We start from the raw sequence: 19,479 nt of genomic DNA, 5'->3' as shown, positions 1-19,479 counted from the left end.
AGTGACAAAGTCTTGGCTCTGGCTGCACAAGCTGAGGTGTTGTTGGGCTGAAGCACGGGGACAGTCATTCCAGGCCCGTGTCCCTAAGCCCAAGGCAGAGTAGAGAGAGGTTGGCTGGGTGCTGGTGGGGAAGGGGTGGTAACGGGCACCCTGATGTGGGGATGGTGCTGGGCTTAGTTGGCATCCTGTGTCTCTGAACGCTTGCTCCAGGGCCTGCCCATACTTGGCTGAGGCTCTAGGCTCCTCCCTAGTGGACGGCTCCCCTCCCCGCTCTGCCTGTCATCCCTGGATACAGAAGATCCCGGTGTCTGCTCTGCATCTTTCACCTCTGACAGGCACATCTTCTCCCAGGCTCTTGCTGTCTGTCATCTTGCCCCTTCTTCCCTGCCTGCTGACAAACTGTTCTGTATAACTCCGCCCCCGTTTCCTTGAAGGCACAGGTCACACTTGCAGTTGGCGGGCATCTGACATGCTTTATGGACTACTGAGTTTTGGCAGTTGTCCCGGCCACACCCATGTCTGATGACCTGCTAGGTCATTGTACTCCGACCAGAACAGTCCGCCCTGGGAAAGGGCTCAAATAAATTTGGATCCTTCCTTACAAATGAGTGCAAAGGAGGAAAGGAGGGATGGAGAGCCCAACATGGAGTCCTGTGGGCAGCACTGAGGTGCCCAGTGGTGTGGGACAAAATATATCTGGCACTCCAACATGGACCCTATGTGAGCCCTGGCATCAGTGTGTTAGTCATGTGGCCCAGGCTGACCTTGGCTTTCCCTTCAGCTGGAGGACAGAGCCCTAGACCACACAGAAGCACAGGTGAACTGGTGTGGCCTGAGGTACCAGACATGCAGAGTCTCTGACCAGGGGGGACATTCCAAGGTACTCAAGGTGTTCTCCTAGGACACAGCCAACTGACCTGACACCATACATGACCTTGAGGGTCCTCAAAGTGTGGACAGAGGAATAAAATGTGTACTGGCAGGTTGAGGCTGCCTCTCCCTGCGGGGCTGTCCTCTGTCCCTCCCGGCTCTGTGTCCCCTGAGCACAGGTGGAGGAAGCTGGACTGGACCCCAGCCATGTGGGCTATGGGGTCAGAGGACCTTAGAACATTGCTGGTTTGTGGCTCTGCTTGGCTTTGCCCTCCCCTGTCCCCAAGCACCTGTTGGAGAGGTGGCAGGAGGCCCGTGCTCGGTGCGTGGGCCCTTAGGGACCAGTGTGGGTTGTGGGCTCCTGGCAAGTCCCATCTGCCACCCGGGAGCTTGGCAGGAGCTGGCCTTTGTTCCTCCCTATTTTTATGATGAGCTCAAAGCTGAGCTTCCTGGCACCCAGGCACCTTGGTTGAATTGCAGAGCATCTGTTTGGAGGACCTTGTGTTTTCAGGCACTTGGTCGAGGTGGGGAGGGGTACTAACCCTAGGCCTCTCTTGGTACTTCCTAAGCACAGTGTTCTGAAAACACACCTTGTGTGGCAGGCAGTCTCCTCCCTTTGTCCAGAGGAAATGTCCTCTCTTAGCTTGGAAGACAATCTTTCAGACAGTTTCTCTTGAAGGCAGGACCAAGCCTCGCTGAGTTGTGCGGGAGATACCTGCACCTCCTGGCTCTCACTTCCTAAGCACCTTCTTGTTTATTTATGTGCTCATCTGGTCATCTTGGGTGTTTGAAGGAACCAGGTATTGGCTCCACCCAACTTACAGCTGGGGAAACTGAGTCAAGCTTACTCATCTATCTGCCCAGCAGCATTTCCTCCGAGCCTAACATTCCACAGGGCCCTGCGAATCCCTCGTTCAGCCCACCTGGCCTCTGGGGCAGCTTTTAGCATGGCCACATCTGGAGAGCAGAGGGCTTTGTGGACCACACAGGTGTCAGTCAAGCCTCTCTTCCTCTGGCTTCCCCGGCACAGCGTCACCTCTTAAGTTTTTTAGCTGCGGTTATCAATGGCATAGAGTCAGCCACGGACATTAATGCATGACAGATCACTTTCATTGCTCTACCTCGTGATTAATCTCCCATAATAGTCCTCCAACACCAGGGCGAAAAGAGGAGAGAGAGGGGGAAAAACCCCCTACATTATCCACTTTGTGCTCAGAGTATAAATGAATTAGATTTAATTTCTGTTTAATTGTTTCCATAGCTCAACCTCTGCAGACTTCACAGGATAATTTATTTTGTAGTCCCGGGGACAGGAATGGGGAGGGGGAGGCAAGGCTACAGCCAGTGGTCTGCCATGGACGCTGTTTAATTATACCTGATAGTCTTATCTCCATGTAATTACGGAGTCTGGGGCTCTGGCAGCCGTGCCTGCACTCAGAGGATCAATGCTGGGTCAGACCCGGGGCCAGCGGCTTTCAGGAAGCTGTGTGAGCTGCCAGGAGCCACGCGGCGTCGAGTGCTCCTGAAGCCCCTGTGGGAAGGAGGGCGGAAGGGGGGTCTTCACAAGTGGAGATATCTGGTGCCATCCCAGCCCCCACTAATGTTGAGGGTGAGGCCTCCGTGGCTGGGTGGGTTTCTGTACCTTGTGGTTGGAATCATTAGAGCTGTGCACCCTTAATGCTTCTCCCACTGAGAGACAGACGAGGTTGGGTACTTGGCTAGTGGAGTCAGGCCTCAGCACCTCTCTGTGCTTGGATTCTGTCCTTCTGTCCTTCCCACTTCCTCCTCTCCCTCTTCCTCTTTGGTGTGTGTGTGGTGTGTAAGTGTGTGTATGTATGTACATGTGTTTGTGGTGGGTGTGTATGAATGTATGTATATGTATGTGTTGTGTGTACATATATGTATGTATATATATGTGTGTAGTGGGTGTGTATGTGCGTGTATGTATGTATATGTCTATGCGTGTGCTGTGTATGTGTGTATGTGTATAAATATGTGTGTATATATGTAGGGTATAGGGTATGGTCTGTGGTGTATGTTGTATGTATATGTGATATGTGTGAGTATGTATTTAGTGCTTGTGTATTGTGTGTGTATGGTGTGTGTATGTGTGTGGTATGTGAGTATGTGTGTGGTGTATGATGTGTGTGTATGTGTATGGTGTGTATGTGTGGTATGTGGTATGTGTATATATGTATGCATGTGTGTATATATGTGGTGTGTGTGTATGTATGTATGCATGTGTGTGTATGGTATGTGTATATGTATGGTGTGTGCTTGTGTGTGTGGTATATGATGTGTGTGTATATGTATGTATGTATGTGTATGCATGTGGTATATGGTGAGTGTGTGTATATGTGTGTATGTTTGTGTGTATGCATGTGTGCATATCTACATTTTTGTGTGTGAAGGTGTGTGTGTAGCTCAGATGTCACTCCTTGAACCACCCACTTGTTTTCAGAGACAAGTTCTCTTCCTGGGACATGGCTCACTGACTAGTCTGGACTGTCTGACCGGGTGCTCCAGGCGTTACATGCAGGCACCACCACACCTGTCTATGCTACCATATTGGTAAAGGGATGAAGACTCAGGCATCTTCTGACTCCAGTTCTGGCTTTTCAGGATCGTTGGGTGGTTTTCCTTCCTGAAGTTGGGTGCATTTCGAGGTCAAAGATCTTCCAGCTATCTTGAGCCTGTTTGAGTTCAGAAGGCAATGTCAGCTTCTCTCTGTGCTAGATGGGAAAACAGGAGGTTGGAAGTGTCTCCTGGATACTTCCATCATAGACGTCCAAGTCCAAAACTCTTTCTGAGGGTAACTCCAAAGAAAACAAGATGGGCTTGGGGTGTTGAAAACAACTTACAGTAGTTTAGATATCTCTCTACTGTCAGAGAGGGGAGAGTCCATATTCACAGTTCTCTCCCACTGAGCATTAGTTTGAGCGACTTGGTTAGTGACTCCCCCAGGCATACATACTCTGGACGGAAGACCAGCTCAGTGCTAAGTGTGGCTTTTGAGAACTGCACCATGACACTGAAGCAATCATTCTGTTTCCTGTGCAGTCACAAGCTAGTCCACCCTTCGGTCCAACTGGGGACTGAACGTGGGTCCTCATGATTGTGTGGCAATAAATACACATGAGTTCACCACCTCGTGCAGTCAGCGGCATTGAGCCCTGTGTGTCTGCAGCACCCCCTGCTACCCCTGACTGAAACACTGGCCCCGTCCCAGGACCTCATCCTCCCTCTCTTGGGTCTTGATGGCCACTCTGACTCTCTAATCTGACCTAGCCCAGGGACTGTGGCTTCAGACTCTCCCGTGTGTCTGAGCTTCTTCCCCCGAGCAGCTTTCCCTGTCCCTCATGCTGTGTGGGGTTAAGGACTTGGTTTTTCTGTGGCGCCCTGAAAGACATTCTTGTCACCACGATCCTTTCAGCGTGTCTTCTGAGTACTATCTAGGAAGTCCCAGGCATGGATTCCAGAACAATTTCTCACTCAAGTTTCTGGGCCTTGATATCAGGAGTACCATGAGAGGAAGGTTACCTGCTACCTCTGCAAATGATTTCTGACCCCTTTGGCAGCACTCTGGATCTTTCTAGTGTCTTAAAACATGCTGTTCTGGAAAGCAGTGTTCTGCTCCAGCCAGACTCTGTCATCTTCCCAGAGAGTAGAATGCAACCTCTCCAAGGCAGACGTTCCCAGGTATGTGTGTGCGTGCGTGTGTCTATCTGTCTGTGTATGTGTCTATATGTGTGTGCATGTGTGTGTCTCTGTGTGTCTGTGTGTCTGTGTCTGTGTGTGTGTATGTGTGTGTCTATATGTATGTGTGTCTGTATCGGTGTGTATGTGTGTGTCTCTGTGTGTCTGTGTGTCTGTGTGTATGTATGTGTGTGTGTCTATATGTATATGTGTGTGTATGTCTGTGTGTATGTGTGTGTCTATATGTATATGTATGTGTGTGTCTGTATGTGTGTGTCTGTGTGTCTGTGTGTGTATGTGTGTGTCTATATGTATATGTGTGTGTGTCTATGTGTGTATGTGTGTCTATATGTATATGTGTGTGTATGTGTGTATCTCTGTGTGTCTGTATTGTGTGTGTCTCTGTGTGTCTCTCTGTGTGTGTGTATGGGTGGCTGAGTGGTGCCTGCAAAGGATGTGGGAGGACCAAGGAGCAGGCCTGGTTCTCGGACTTGTCACGAGCTCAGTCTGCAGGCATCTTCCTGGCTCTTCCTATTCTCGCTTTCTATTTAAGCCAGGAGGTAACAGGAGTATTCAAGGCAGTGGGGACACTCCATTTTTCTTCATTTGTGGTGCTGAACGTCTGTCATCCCCAGAGAATGCTGTCTGATAGGGCAGCAGCTGGCCCTCCTCTCTGCCTGGTGCTCTCTCCCTTTCTCTTCCTTATCAGCTGTCCCGGGGAAATGTTCCTGGTTTCTCTCCTGGGCACAGAGAACCTCCAGTTCCAGGCGGTTGGATGGAGGAGACCTTGACTTAGGTCCTGGAGGTGAGAGTCCTCATTAGAGCAGCTTTCTGGAAGGGTGGAGATAAAGGGTGCTTCACCAGCAACAGACTCAGCCATGCCATCCTGCAGGGACTAAAGCCCTCAGTGTGCCAAGAGGAAGGATGGTGTCTGCCTTTGCAGTGACCATGAGCTCCTACCCTATCTGCCACTCAGATAGTGGCCTTTGGGTGCCCCCGAAGGACCCCAAGAATAGCAGCCTCTCCTTTCAGGGTCGCTGGGACTTTGTGACTATATGGCAATGACACTGAGTTGAGAATGAAGAATAAATCAGGGATGCTTTTGGGGGGCAGAGGATGTTCTAGAATGGGGAAGTGCAGAGCAGAGACACCGAGAGGGTGAGAAAGGTAAGGTCAGTGACGATGGGGACAATGGCCACTTGTCCTGTGTGCAGGAGCTCTGTTATTCGGGCAGCAACTCTAGTGATAACTCCTGTGGTGGTCCAGGGTCAGGGGAAGATGACTGACATGGGGTGGAAGGGACCTCACATGAGGCAAGTTTCATGGGCCTCTCAGAGGATGCATGTGGCTCTCCGGGCCCTGGACCATGGGTTGCAGGTGGTATACCTCACATTCCAAAGAATCTCAGCTATGCAGAGGACCGGGAAAAGGATGGTGGCTCACCGGGGTTTTGTGAGGCAAAGATTCCTTCCGATACAGACAAAAAGCACTGATTTTTGTCCAGAGTGGCAGCCACCCCTTTTTATTAAAAATATTTTTATTTATATGGGTATTTTGCCAGTATGTAAGTCTGTCTGTCTGTCTGTCTGTCTGAATGTATGTATTATGTATGTATGTATGTATGTATGTATGTATGTTTGTATACATGTATGTTTATGTACCACATGTGTACCCGCTTCTACCAGAGAACCGAAGAGGACACTGATGCTCTGGAACTGGAGTTTGGGTACTTGTGAGCTGCCATGTAGGCGCTATGAATCGAACCTGGGTCCTCTGGGTGAGCAGTCAGTGCTTTTAACTGCTGAGCCATCTCTCCAGCCACATCAGCCACTCTTTAGGTGGGACCGAGCTTCAGGATCCTAGAGGCTGTGCTGGAGAGTCCAGAGGACTCCCTCACCCAGGTGGAGAAGACAGAATTGGTTGTGTGACCAGAAATAGGGGCAGTCCCCTGCCTCTCTGAAAAGTCTGCTGTCTTAGGTTCTGAAAGAACCATGTCCTAGGAAGAGCCACACAGGCCACACCACTGCCACACAGCTCTGCCTGGGACTGCCACTTACATGCGAGCCAAGATATCAGGAAGAAGGCCATGCTTGCATGCAGCCTTCCCACTTACGGCTCCTGAAGAATGTGGGCTGAAATGGAAGGTTCTAGAATCTGCTTGTTGGGCCGTGCGAAGACTTGATGGGGTAAAAGAAGCCTCCGGTGAGCTCACACAAGCAACTTTTGAGTTTGTATATGAGGGAGTCCACAACCCTATGGCAGAGTCAGACTCAGCCACTCCTGAGTGGGGGACACTGGAGTGGAGCCCTGGATGTGGGAACCCACGCAGAATGAGCAGCTGTGACGTGCAGATTTCATTCTCTGTATATCCCATGGATTCTTTTGTCTGGTTCGGGTTAAAGGCTGGACAGCTTGGCTGTGTGGGTCCCCACTTTACACAACAGCACTCCCTAAAAGCAAGCCAAAGGGGCAGAGGACCACCCCTGTCAACTCCTCCCCTCAGTAAGTAAAACTACTAGGAATGAACACCAATTGGTTGGTTGACTGAGATTACAGGTTTAACCATGGACCAGGCTTAATGCTCTGTGAAGGCTGGTGGGACTGGCCACATGCCCATATTAGGCTTGACGTTTTGACTGGAAGTCCTAAAATCCTAAGGCCGGTCACCAAACGGTCAGGAAAAGTCATGGTGTGGCAACCTCAGGGATCTGCTAGGACACAAGTGTGCAGCACATCCAGAAAAAAAAGCTGTGGGTGCAGGCACTGCTGCTGCTTCATGTGTGTGTGTGTGTCTAGGTGTGTGTGTGTGTATGTTTGTGTGTCTAGGTGTGTGTGTGTATGTGTGTGTGTGTGTCTAGATATGTGTGTGTATGTGTGTGTGTCTAGGTGTGTGTGTGTATGTGTGTGTGTCTAGGTGTGTGTGTGTGTGTGTGTGTGTGTGTGTGTGTGTGTCTAGGATGCCTCGTTAGCTTAGCACAAGGCTGTACAGCTATCCAGAGATCCATTGCTGCCTTGTGTGGTTGGAACACAGAAGCTCGGGAAGAACAGCAGCCTGCCAGGGCCGCACAGTGGGGAAGAAGCATGGGCCGGGATTGGAATCCAAGAAGTTTTGTGCCCACTGTGAGGAAGGGGCGTGACCTGGTATGTGTGCCCATGGCCACAGTTTATGGTGTCATGCATCTGACACATGCTGCCTGACAGGTCAGTACCTGGCTTTGGGGTTTGTCTAATGTCACTTCCCCTGTGACACCCTTCTTGCCCCTGTTTCTTAACCCATATGGGCTAAGTGGGCACACTGGTGTGACCTCCCTGTATCCCCTGTCATGGAGCCTGTGAGGATTCATGATGACGTATGTCTGCGAGAATGAGAGCCTCCTCCTGGGAAGGATCATGGCTCCTGCTAGTGACTTTTGTGTTCTTAGTCCTCGATGCAGTAGCTCTTCGTAAAGTTGATCAACACCTAAGTGAACAGGTAATGTCTCACGCTGACACTCCGCACTCCCCTGCAAACCCATGTGTGCACGCTTGTCTGTCTGCAAATGCCCCCTTCTCTCCTTTCTCCTTCCTTCCTTCTCGGGAGGTCACCACCCAGCTGGAGACTCTTGCACCCCCTTTGCCAGCTGGGCAAGTGTTCTCCTTGACTTTGGCACTTGATCTTGGGAGATGACAATCCTGGCAGGAGTCTCTGCCTGTTAGCACAATACTGAGAGTTGTCTCGGGGTGTGGAGGCCAGAGGGGGTTAGCAGTGGATTGCACACCATTTGGGGAACAGGGGCTGAGTGCCCACTCCTGGGGCACACTTGGCTACTGACTGGGATTTCAACTCTCTCTGCTTCCTTTCCCGGGCAGCTGTCAGAGCCCAGGAGTCCATAGTGGCCAGGGGGAGGCAGATGGGCATCCCACCTGGGGCCTCTAGGTTCACAACTCAATTCTTGGCTGCCCTCCCTACTCCTCCCCTGTACCTGACCAGCAAGGGTAGCACTCAGTCTGGTACCAGGTGCCAGAGAAACGTCCTCTGTCCACATCCCTCCCATTAATCACCAGCTAGTGGGGGCGCAGGGCCCTGTTTAAGATGCGCTGGTGGTTCTGAGGTGAACGCAGGCATCCCCAAGCAGGGCTGTTAATCTGTTCCCTCTGAGACAGACTACCTCAGGCCTGTTAATCACTTGCTGTAATTACAGCCCCAACTTACTCAGGGAATGTTAATGGATGCCTCAGAGGGAGGGGCCATGCATGCATGGCGCCCCTCTTGCTACAGTCCGCAAAGGGCAAGGTTGCAGGATGTGGGCTCTGAAAATGAGCATTTTTGCTTGAGGACATAGTGTCCGGGCAGATGATGGAGGAAAAGGCTTGTGGAGTTTCCTGACCCCACTGGCTCTTCAGGTACAGGTGCAGCATGGAAACCCATCACTGAGTGAGAAGGAAGGCACTGCCATGCTCAGAGCCTGAGGCTGCCTTTGGTTTCTGAGCTGTGTTCTCAGGCTGACAGGAGAATCTCGGGAAGGACGGAAGTCATTTCCTCTCTTTGTCCTAGTGAGTGCCACCGAGCAGCTAGCTCATGTGAACTTTACACAAGATAAAGTCATCGGAGAGGAGGAAACCTCAGGCCAGAAAATTCCTCCATGAGGTTGGACTGCAGACAAGCAAGCGTAGAGCATTTCCTTGGTTGATGAGGGGCAGTCCACTGTGGGTGGTTTCATCCCTAGGCTGGTAGTTCTGGGTTCTATAAGAAAGCAGGTCAAGCAAACCATGGGGAGCCTGTAACCAGGGTCCTCCATGACCTCTGCATCAGCTCCTGCTTCTAGGTTCCTGTCTTGATTGAATTTTTGCCCCGCTTCCTTTGGCGACAAACTACAATGTAGATGTGTAAGGCAGGTCGTCACAGCAGCGATAACCCAAGAGAGCCACCTATTCTGAGATGTAGTTCATGAGTTCTGTCTTTTGTGTATCACTGTTAACTACCCCTGTTATCCTGACTCTGCAGGATGCTTTTCCAGACCCCTCTTGAGGATCAGGGTATGGTACAGGACCCAGACTAGACTGCTCATTTCACCTGAGCGCTACCAGTGCCTGCCTTGCCTTACACTGTGGTTCTGTTGACCCAGAATGAGGGTGTGGAGACTGGTATGGGAAATTTCAAAATTCCCCCAAATGTTTCCTCTCCACAGCAAGGTGGAGGATGCTAACTTGGACCTGGTGATTGTCATTCCAGGCTGTTATGGAAGGTTACGTTTGTGTCCTGGCCACAGACTATGTTGTGGAAATGTGGGACTCTGATCCCACCCCAGATAAATTGAGCTTAAGGGGGTAGCTTGTGGTTCTTTCTGGTGACTTGGGGATGTTGGGGACAGGTTTGTGCTCCTGAGGAGACATGATGAAATTTCCCTAGCACCAATGAAACTAAAGAAATGATTATGTCCAGGTCCAGCTTGGAGAATTTCCCTCCTGCATACTTTTGAATCTCCCAGGACCATGCACAGCTGGGACATGATTGTGTACAGCTAAAGGTACAAAAGAGAGTGTCAGAGGCTAGACCCTCAAGTGAGAATATGATGACTCCCCAGATCCTACAAGGTCATGCTAATGGGCTTGATCTTTCAAACATAGAAGATTTGATGCTTTGATTTAGTATAGCAATGGCCATGCACCATAGTTACTGTTCTATTGTTGTGATAGAACACCATGACCAGGGTGACTTACAAAATAAAATGTTTGTTATGGTTTAGTATATGCTTGGCCCAGAGAGTGGCACTATTTGAAGGTGTGGCCTTAGATGGAGAGATGGCTCAGCCATTAAAGGCTAGGCTCACAACCAAAATTAGAAGGTGTGGTCATGTTGGAGTAGGTGTGTCTTTATTATAGTAGGTGTATCACTGTGGGTGTGGGCTTTAAGACCTTCATCCTAGCTGCCTGGAAGCCAGTCTTCTGCTAGCAGCCTTCAGATGAAGATGTTGAACCCTTAGCTCCTCCTGCACCATGCCTGCCTGGATGCTGCCATGTTTTCACCTTGATGATACTGGACTGAACCTCTGAACCTGTAAGCCAGCCCCAATTAAATGTTGTCCTTATAAGAGTTGTCTTGGTCATGGTGTCTGTTGACAGCAGTAAAACCCTAACTAAACAGCATTTAATTGGACTTATGCTTTCAGAGGGTTAGAGTCCATGCTCGCTGAGAAATGATCCCCAACCACGAGGCAGAGAGCGAAAGGGGCACACTGGGAGTTTTGTGAAACCTCAAAGACATCTCCTAGTGACACAACTCCTCCAACAAGGCCACACCTCCTAATCCTTTTCAAACAGTTCCACCAACTGTTGACCAGGTATTCAAACATGTGAGTCTATGGGAATCGTTCTCATTCACACAACCACACTGTGTCATGCCCAGGGAACATGGTTCCTCAACAACAGGGAGAAATGGCTGAGAAGGGCAGCCTGCTATATCCCAACCAGAGTCATTAAATCCCAATTTATCTCCAAGAGAGCCTGAGCTGAGCTCCAGGGGCCTACAGGGAAGGCAGTGAAGAGGGGGTGGGTAAGAAGGAAGGGTTGAAAGGTAGAGTAACAGAGTGGTAGTGGCTGAGATTGGGCAGCTCCCTATCTCAGAGGACAGATGAAGAAGGCGGGCAGAGGATACAGGCATCCCTGAGGTGAGGCCCAAGTGGCCCCCTGTAGGCAAATCTCCAGTGAAGGAACTGGTGCCATTGCCATTCATCCTGATCCCTTCTTTGCCCTGGCAGAGAATTTGTCCTATGTGGGTCCTTCAGCAGAATCAAATGTTCAGCATGGGGCATTTTACTAAATCTAACTTCAAGCCCAAGGGACAAAGTTCAGGCCTCTTGCAGACCATCCAGGAAGGGGATCCATGCTGCCACACGTCCCTGTTGGGCGTTCCCTGGCAGGTCCTCTCAATCCCTACAGGGGCTCAGAAGTGGCACTATTTTGTTTTTTTTCCTGCCACCTTCCCTACTCCCACCCTGTTCCTGGGGTCCCAGTGATGCTTTTCTTCCTGTCTGGACACTTGCAGGCCTCTGGCAGAGCTTCTGCTGTGGAAACTAGGCCCACAGTCCCTCCTCGTGTCGCTGATACTGGACATCTATCCAGTATCACAGGGGCCAGTCTTCCTCTCAATAAGAGAGAGGAAGCCTTTTGGCAGAGAGGTTTTGGGGAAACTGGCCTGAGCAGCTTTGCTCAGTGGCCTGGTTAACCCTGTGGGATTCCCAGGCCAGAAAGAGCAGGGCTCACTGAGTGAGGCTTTCGCTATGTATTCAATGATGAATGGGAATCTTCCTCTCTGTCAGGCGAGTCTCTGGACCTCTGACATCTCACTGATGATATCCTGGGACATGGCCTCTTGAGGCTGTAGACTACAGCCAGCTTCTCATGAGAGCCAGGCCCCATGCTCCCTGCCTTGCAGAATGGGTGTGGTCTAAGGTTGGGTGTGGTGTGAATAGCTTGTCCTGGGTGAACTCTAGCGGTGTCACAGTGTCACGTTGCTGCCTCAGAGCTGTTACTCAGAGAACGCAGCTCCCCTGTGCAGACGGTAAAGCCATTGGAGGCAGGGCGGTGAGAGCATGCCTCCTGGCTCTGGTAGGAAAGCCTCTGTTTGTCCCAGGTCCACATTGACCACTGAGATGGACAGGGTGGCTGGGAGGCAGCCAGGAGGACTCTCCCTCCTCCTCTGCCCCTCCCCCAAGGCTGAGACATGGAACCCTAACGTTCCAGTCCACCCGGCAGCTGAAGTTATGCTTGGTGGCTCCACAAGATTGCCGCACATAATGGGTTCCTTGCATCAGGCTCAGGATGGTGCTGCCGGGAGCCCGAATGGTCCAGTCCGAACTCCCTCAAACGGCAGGTGGAAAGGATGCCATGAAGCTGGTTTGCCAGTGCTAATGTCCCGGGCACATCCTAGGGGCCAGCCATCCACGCAGACTGAAAGAGGGACGTGGAACCGGGGTCACCGTCTGAAGTAGGAGATGGGGGTGCTGCATGCTGTGGCAGTAAGAGCCAAGCAGGATCAGGTGGGTGTCCAGAGCTATGAGTGCTCACTAATGTCCCTTCTGGGCTACAGGGGAGGCGGTCACCTCTGTCAGTGGGCAGCAGAGCCTCACCTCTGGGCAGGTTCCTATGGCTCCTCCCATGGTGGTCCCAAATGTGTCAGGGTCCATGCAGGAGCTCTGCCACCTCCTGGATGGACCCTTTAGATTGTCAGGCAGTGATGACATCAGCCATAGGCTACCGCTGGGCAGACACTCTTGATGAGGTGATGCCATTAGTAATGGACTGGTCTCTAGACCTTTTAGGCCTCTGGGTTAGCAGCACAGGGACAGGTCCTTGCCTCCTACTCCCCCTCTTCTGTGTCACCCAGAGACACCTTCCATAGCAAGAAAGACTGAACCCCAGTTCCCCTTCTCTCGATGAAGAACAATGCTCTGCATCCTGTAGGATTGTGGTTTCTGGCCCCACCTCTGTAACACACAGGATGGAGCAGATAGGGAGGGGCCAGCTTGGCTTATTCCCCACTGGCCTCTGTGTGGCCTTATTCCTATCTCCTTTCCTCTCCCAACTTGGGTCCAAGATCTTGGGGTGCTGAGCTGGGCTACTCGGTGGCCCATCCTTGGAGGGGAATTGGACAACGTGAGGAACCTGAGGGCAGGCTTGGAGGGAAGAGGCCACACGCTCAGCTCTCTGCCCAGCAGCATCTGTTTTTGCAGCATCCCAAGCAGATGGCCGCTCCACATCTTTCTGTGTGTTCCCCTGGCTTGTGATTTGGAATCATGGGAGCCTAGCATCAGTTCCAGAGTCTTTGTACCCTCTGTCCCTCCTCTGAAGGTGCTCAGTCCGGTCAGACAGAAAACCGGCCCTAGCCTCAGCCTGGCCTTCCCGCATACTGTGGCCTCTGCTGCAGCTTTCCTTATGCTCCTACGCAGCCTTGCCCAGGGATGCCCAGCCCTTTTCTCTATCTGCCAACAGCTCCTAAAGGATCCATTTCTCTTTTTTCCTTTTCTAGCTTCTCTTCTCTTTCCTGGGTATCTTTGTTTCCTTGTTTAATCTCCGTGGGAACTTTCAACACTGAAACTTAAAGGTATGGGGTGCATAGGGGTGAGGATCAGGAAGTACCCTCTCTCCATCACGTCCCAATAGGTGTGACTAGACAATTCCCTCTCAGCCTTCCTATCCCAAAGTGTAATGAAGTAATGACAGCCCTCTCTGGCATAGACTGAATGAGGGTAAAGCATTAAGCTGGGTACCATACAGAGACCAAGCACTGGGCAGATGGTAGCAATACCCAGGAGTCTACTCTTGGCTGTAGTGGAATATTCCAGAAATGAAAATTCCTAAGTTTTGAGTTTCACAGAGCTCTCAATAGGGTGAGATCTCCTGTTGTTCTGCTCTATCCTACCTGGGGTGTAAGTCACCCCTTGAAGTGTATCCACATTGCAAGTGCTACCTACCCTCTTGTTGCTTACTTAGTAGCCATGTTGTCTGGCTAGTAGCCATTGTTGCTTACTTAGTAGCCATTTCAGCCCTCAGACTGATCAGACTGACTGTCCCAAGATAGACAGATGTGGCTGCCAAGTAGCACAGGAGAAGACAGAGCACCTGCAATTTCATAGTATGTGTTTGTAACTGTTCTGTCTCGTTATTGTGACTGTTATGACTGTTAATCTCCCCATCCTCTCTGACACACCCACTCACACACACCGAGATGTCAACACTGGATGTCTTATCTTCCTTGCTGTCCCCTCACTTATGTATTTTGAGGAAGGGCCTCTCACTGAAACATCCTGTCTGTGGTCCTTTCAGCTAGACTGGCTGGTTGGCAAATCCCTGGGACCTGACTCCCTGCCTCCCACTGGAGTTACGGATGGCTGCCACGACTCACAGCTTTTTAGGTGGAGTCTGAACTCAGTAGAGTGCCCAACCAGCCTCTTACCTGCTCAGCCATCTACCTAAATCAAATGTCTTAGTGTGTTTAACTTTTAAATCTTAGCATAGGTGTGTAAGTACAAGATAAACCAGTAGGTATAGAGTTTGGTACTATCCTGGTTCAGGCATTCATCGAGGTACATGTGTTTGTGCCTGTGTGTGTGTGTGTGTGTGTGTGTGTGTGTGTATTTGCACATATGTGTAGATGTACATGCACTTAAAGGTCAGAAGACAACCTTGCTTGTCCACCTTCTTTGAGACTGGGTCTTTCATTGGCCTAGAGTTTGCCACTTACTCATTGGTCAGAATTTTCATTGGTAGGAAAACCTCAGGGATGTGTTTGTTTTTGCCTCCCAAGGCACCTATGTTTGGCCTGGGTATCCAACTCTTAACACCCGAGCTACCTCCTCAGCCCCTGTGTAGAGTTTTTATGCATAGCTGTGTCTGGCTGAAGAGTGAACCCCAGACGATACCCACATACCCTTGAAGGCGTGCACATCACCAGGTGCGAGTGAGGATCTCCGGATGGAGACTTCCTGGACCATCCAGACGAAGGCTGTTCATCATTATAAGTGTTCTTGAGAGGGAGGCAGAAGGACATTTGACCGACGGAAGAGAAGCTTCTGTGATCCCAGAGACAGAGGTTGAAGGGATGTAGTCACAGGCTGAGAGATGCCCGAGGCCTCCAGAGGCAGGAGGAGGCAGGAAGATCCCTCCTTCTGGCCTACGGAGGGAGCATGGCTCTGTCAAGTCCTCAAAGGTCCAGTGAAACTGACGGTGGCCTTGTGGCCTCCTGCTGTGGCTGCAGCATGTTTCCACTGTCTTTAGCTACTCAGCTGTGGCCATTTGCTGTAGCATATGTGACATAGACCCTGGTCTGTGTCATAAGGAAGGGTCCCTTATGGACAGAGATGACCTCTACAGACACAAGAGAGTCCTTCTGGCAGCTCCCTGACAAGGGAGAGGAGGAGTCGTCTAAGAATGTGCCATGGGTGGGGAGGGATGATGGCTCACTCTGTGAAGTGCTTGACAGCAGCCATAAGACCCGAGTTTGATCTTCAGGACCCCCATATCACAGCCAGATCTGGTGGTGTGCACTTTAATCTCAGCACAGGGAAGATGGAGACAGGAGGGTCCCTGGGTCTCTCCAGCCAGCCGGCATAGCCGCAGGCTCAATGTTAGCATGACACCCTGTCTGCACAAACAAATAGTGGCTCTTATGGAAGGACGTCTGAGGGTGACCTCTGGCTTCCACACATGCACCCCACCCCAAATACATATATCTGCAGAGAGAGGACGGGATGTACTGCAGTTGACCACCATGCATGTACTCTTTCCTTAACCTCGGTCTGCACTTTGGAGGGACGTGTTGGTGCTATGGTGTCTTCATTGACTAGCAGTTCTATGTATGGGCAGCCACAACTGGGGTGGCTGCAGGAGAGGTGTAGGGTTGGGGGAACCTTCTCTTGTGCTCCATTCCTAGAAAGTCAAGGTGAGAGGTCCACATTCCTTTCCTCTAGCCTTTCCTTTTCCTTGACTGTGTCACAGGTGGGGTGTCCCTGGTGTCAGGTCTGCTGGACTGCAAGACTGGATGGGAGGAGGATTTTATGTTCTCTGTGGTTCAAGAGCTTCTGTTGAGTTTCATATACTCTTGACCTGTGGAGGGGTTTGGTGTGCAATGCTGGAGAGAGGTGACCAGGCAGAGGACTGTCCTCCCTGCTGCCCCTCTCCTTCTTGTCACCTCTGGCTGTCTGCTCCATCATGAGGGCCGCGGGACACAGCCTCTCACCTGCACATCCAAGATGGTGGTGATGACCCCAGCATCAGGGAGTGTTGGGAATGTGGTGAGTTGGGACTGCCGCATGGGACACTTAAAATGAGCCCGATTTCAAGACGCTGAGCGCAGGGTGCAGGGTACAAAGTCTCACATCAGAGTCTTGATATTGATTGCATGTTGGAATGAAAACATCTAGAATGAGTTGTGTTCGATAAAAAAAAATCACAAGAATTGATGACCCTTGTTAGTTTTTGAGCATTTCTAGTGAGGCCATTAAGAAATTCAAAGTCACTCCCATGTTCCCCAAAGCAGTTCAAGCTCTTCCTGCAAAGCAGCTCAGTGGATAGATACTTACACTGGCCTAGACTCCCAGTACATGAGCTGCTACCTTGCTCAATATCTGCATGGAGCAGAGTTCTGCTGTGAACTGAAGCCCAAACCCTAGTGGGCTGATGTTTGGAGATGGGCCCTTGGGAGGATGTTTGGATTAGATAAAGCAATGAGTGTAGGGCTCTTAGGGAGGGATTAGTGTCCAAATGAGAAGAGGTATCCTCTTTCTTGTTCCCCACTGAGAACATACAGCAAGGAGAAACCCTCACTGCAGCCCAACATGCCTCTCCTCCAGATCTTAGAACCCCAATTTCTGGCTCTCTGAGAAATTGGTGCTTAAGATGTGATTTTGCTTTGCTGGACTAAGCCAATAGACAGAGCTTTAAAGGAACTAATGCAGATGCCTTTAGGGTGGAAAGGTGGTAGTAGTGCATCCTCTACAAAGGCAGACCTGGACCACATGGATGGGCATGGGGATGGTAAGGCTGGGGATGGGGGCAACAGCCAGGGGCAGCTTACAAGCAAGGCTTATGTTGTTCCACCACTCAGAAGATGTGGAACACATAGGAAGTGTGAAAGGAAGTGTTCAGGGAAGGCTGTGCTTTTAGTGGGCTCACAGGCTATGCATTCACACAGGACTTTGCATCTATTTAACATAAAACAGTGAAAGAAATAAAATCTGTGTTCCATTAAATAGACCTCCTTGATGGTTTAATGTGGCTTTAAAAGCTCATACACATGGTGGTATGGCCATCACAACTGATCTCCAGAACATTCTCATTCCACCCCTCTCCCAGATGAAACAATGTCTCCATCAAACACAGTTGCTCTGTCCCCTCCCCCAGCTCCTGGAGTCTCCATTTAGCTTTGACTCTCCATGACTTTAGATCACTCTAGGTTTCTCGTGTAAGTAGACTCATAAAGTATGTGGCATTTTATGACCAAGCACAGTGACTCAGCACTGGGGTTCAGAAGTCAGCCACAGTGCAGAGCACTGAGACATGTTGGCAGGGCTGTTGGGGTCTTTTTTTTTTTTTTTTTTTTTTTTTTTTACTCTGCCTCATTCCACCTCACATCAAGCTCTGCTTGGGAAGTGAACACTGAGGCTCATCTATGGCCACATGGTAAATCAGGCAATGGCCCCAGGCTATGCCCACACCTTCTCCCCCCCACAGCTAGGTGATGTAGGTGTGTCCTATCTACAGAGGACAGCTATTTTAATGGATTATCACATAATTCACAAATAAGCCAGGTATGGTGACACACCTGCAATCCCAGCTCTCAGGAGGATGAGAATGCCAAGGTCCTTTCCTGACGAGGTGAGTTCAAGGCAAGCTGAGGTTGCACAAGATACTGTCTAATGAGCATCCCATACTCCCCTGCACAGAGACACACAATTCCCAAATGGAACATACTCTGGGAGAGTGCCCACTATTTTCTACACCCTTCTCTAATCTCTCTGGTCTCTTTTTCTAGTGCCGGACAAAGGCAGCATAGTACCTAAGACTAACTCTGAGAGCCAGGGCAGGTCACTCTGTGGGCACTGTGCAACCTTGGTCCTACTCACAGCCTGCTGATAACCAAGCTGGGAAGATCCTGGGCAGGCTTCGTGCACACATAGTTGATGACTGCTCAGGAGAAGGGCAAAGTTTGCAAATCCACAATATTTGCATAGGGCCTGCCCCAGTTGAAGGCTGGGATCCCTTTGTAGGTGGGGCTGTCAGCAGACCATGCACAGCACCCCAGCTCTTCCAGGATCCAGCTGGATCTTCTAGGATCATGAAAGGAGGGGCAGACTGGAGAGGGATCCAGAGCGAGACTCTGGTGACTGGTCTCTGAGCACCTTGGTCCAGATGTTCTCTCCCAGCTGAGAGAACCCAGAGGCAAGAGGAGCTGAGAGTAAAGATGCCCCATCTCTGCATCCAGAGAGGTTTCTGGTGGCAGAAGGCCAAGAGCATGGGTCCCTCAGCTGGGCAGGTGGAGGTGTGGCACCCACTCACCTGGCCCATCTGGCAGAGTAGTCCAGGGGTTGCTGGGGTGGATTGCTTAACCAACCTCATTACTCTCATGCATTTAGCATCTCGGAGGAAGATAATACCTTTTGCTTTTGTTGTCATAACCATGGGAGATCGACCTTTGAGCTTCTCAGCAGCAGGGCTGAATGGGAAGTGATTTACAGCAAGCCACTGCTCAGAATCCCTAATGTGCGTGTGCATTGGGACACTGCTGCAGGGCCCTCCTCAGAGGCCTAATCTCCTCAAGAGGAATCACCCAACAGCCCCTCCCCAGAGCTGTTGACAACCCTGTTCCCTAGAATTAGAAGTAAATGAGTAAGTAGGTGGACTCTGAACCTGCGCTCCCGCTCCCTCCTGCGCTCGGATCTCTAGCGCCAGAAGCACCAGAGGCGGAGTTGACCCAGCCACACCAATCTCCCTGTCAGGGTCTTTGCTCTTTCCAACTGCAATGCCGCTTGGTGTTTCTGTGAACAGGCCTGGCTAAGGGCAGGGGCATGGGGCTTGGCAGGATCTGCTGGCGAGAAGGCTCTTGAAGGGAGGCAGAGCTCCGAGTTGCAGGACAGTTTGATAGTGCCGCAGAGCTGACATAGTCTGTTCAATCCGACACACTTAAACTACTATTGCAATATGTAATCTGTTAAGCTATAAATAGGACATTTTAATGGATTTTGTCTTAAAATTTTGTTTTTTATAGTGTACAAAAGAATAGGCTTCATCACGGCTTTTTCATAAACGTTTATCACATACTTTGTTCAGATTACACACGCCTGTCCCTCTGGCCCCTCCTGCTGGTTCCCTTCCCCACTCGTACATTCGAATCCCTATTCAGCTGAGCATCTGGATTCTGCATGTGAAAGTAAACAT

This window comes from Micromys minutus (genome assembly GCF_963924665.1).
Source record: "Micromys minutus genome assembly, chromosome: 10".
In the NCBI taxonomy this organism is placed as follows: Eukaryota; Metazoa; Chordata; class Mammalia; order Rodentia; family Muridae; genus Micromys; species Micromys minutus.
Note: the sequence above shows the minus strand (reverse complement) of the source record.